The following is a 1,249-nucleotide window of genomic DNA, read 5'->3' as shown; positions in this document are numbered from 1 at the left end:
ACGTTATACGTTATACGTTATACGTTCTACGTTATACGTTATACGTTATACGTTATACGTTATGCGTTATACGTTATACGTTATACGTTATACGTTATACGTTATACGTTATACGCTATACGTTATACGTTATACGTTATACGTTATACGTTATACGTTATACGTTATACGTTATACGTTATAGGTTATACGTTATACGTTATAGGTTATACGTTATACGTTATACGTTATACGTTATACGTTATACGTTATACGTTATACGTTATACGTTATACGTTATACGTTATACGTTATACGTTATACGTTATACGTTATACGTTATACGTTATACGTTATACGTTATACGTTATGCGTTATACGTTTTACGATATACGTTATACGCTATACGTTATACGTTATAAGTTATACGTTATACGTTATACGTTATACGTTATACGTTATACGTTATACGTTATACGTTATACGTTATACGTTATACGTTATACGTTATACGTGATACGTCATACGTTATACGTTATACGTTATACGTTGTACGTTATACGTTATGCGTTATACGTTCTACGTTATTCGTTATAAGTTCTACGTTATACGTTATACGTTATACGTTATACGTTATAGGTCATACCTTATACGTGATACGTCATACGTTATATGTTATACGTTATACGTTATACGTTATGCGTTATACGTTAGACGTTATACGTTATACGTTATACGTTATACGTTATACGTTATACGTTATAAGTTATACGTTATACGTTATACGTTATACGTTATACGTTATACGTTATACGTTATACGTTATACGTTATACGTTATACGTGATACGTCATACGTTATACGTTATACGTTATACGTTGTACGTTATACGTTATGCGTTATACGTTCTACGTTATTCGTTATACGTTCTACGTTATACGTTATACGTTAAACGTTATACGTTATAGGTCATACCTTATACGTGATACGTCATACGTTATATGTTATACGTTATACGATATACGTTATGCGTTATACGTTAGACGTTATACGTTATACGTTATACGTTATACGTTATACGTTATACGTTATACGTTATACGTTATACGTTATACGTTACACGTTATACGTTTTACGTTATACGTTACATGTTATACGTTATACGTTACACGTTATACGTTGTACGTTATACGTTCTACGTTATACGTTAGACGTTATACGTTATACGTTATACGTTATACGTTATACGTTATACGTTATACGTTATACG

The sequence above is a fragment of the Ptiloglossa arizonensis genome, unplaced genomic scaffold (genome assembly GCF_051014685.1).
Source record: "Ptiloglossa arizonensis isolate GNS036 unplaced genomic scaffold, iyPtiAriz1_principal scaffold0822, whole genome shotgun sequence".
Taxonomy (NCBI): domain Eukaryota; kingdom Metazoa; phylum Arthropoda; class Insecta; order Hymenoptera; family Colletidae; genus Ptiloglossa; species Ptiloglossa arizonensis.
This window is presented reverse-complemented; position numbering follows the sequence as displayed.